Genomic DNA, 982 nt, shown 5'->3' with positions numbered 1-982 from the left:
GGCTCCTGAGCCGAGTACCAAGAGTTCTTGAGGAAATTAATTTGGCCACAAATAATAATAACAATAATAATAATAATAATAATAATAATAATAATAATAATAATAATAATAATAATAATAATAATAATAATAATAATAATAATAATAATAATAATAATAATAATAATAATAATAATAATAATAAATTATTATATTTCACAGATCACGCGACCAACTTGTTATGCCCCCTTTCCACACATCTACATGACACATAACAAGTTTAGTTGTCATACGATGTCAGGGTAGTTTTGATTTATTGACATAATCGATCACGTCAAGTGACTATTTCACTGCACCCCACTTGAAACAAACATCACACAGCTACCGAGTTTTATTGTCACACGATGTGTCTTTAATATAATGCATATGAAGAAACCTTTGTCGTTTTAGGGGTCTGGTACCGAGTAATTTTAGTTTACTTTCAGAGGCTTTCTCCATTCACTAAAAATGGTCACAGTCACTGTTCTTCTGCACACAAGATCGAACATAACTAGGAAAATCATTTGCATTCACGAGTTTGCTCAGGGTATCGTTTGTCATTTAAAATTGTATACACTCCTCCCCCCTAGGGAATATTTAGCACCACGCGCATGCGTGTTAGAGATATAAGCAACACGTGAAAACGAGTTTAGACACACAAGGCAAATGTACGGTTTGTTGTGAAGTTGAGTAAAAACCCCTTGATGAAATGTGCTTGTTTGGGTTATAAGTTATTATCCTTGATTGGTTGGAAAAAAAACGGCGCAAAGTTTTGGAGCTGTTTTTTTGCAACGCGCGCGAGACTTTCCTGATTGTATAAAGCCAGAAACGTCTTCAGCTGCCGATCTCACTTTGAAAAGTAGATAACTGCAGCGACTGTAATGGTTTGTCGTTCTTTATTCTGGATTGTGACTCGAATACATTGCCGATAGTGTCGTCCCAATCTTTTGGGTGGTTTGACGGC

This window comes from Nematostella vectensis, chromosome 15, assembly GCF_932526225.1.
Source record: "Nematostella vectensis chromosome 15, jaNemVect1.1, whole genome shotgun sequence".
Taxonomy (NCBI): Eukaryota; Metazoa; Cnidaria; class Anthozoa; order Actiniaria; family Edwardsiidae; genus Nematostella; species Nematostella vectensis.
Note: the sequence above shows the minus strand (reverse complement) of the source record.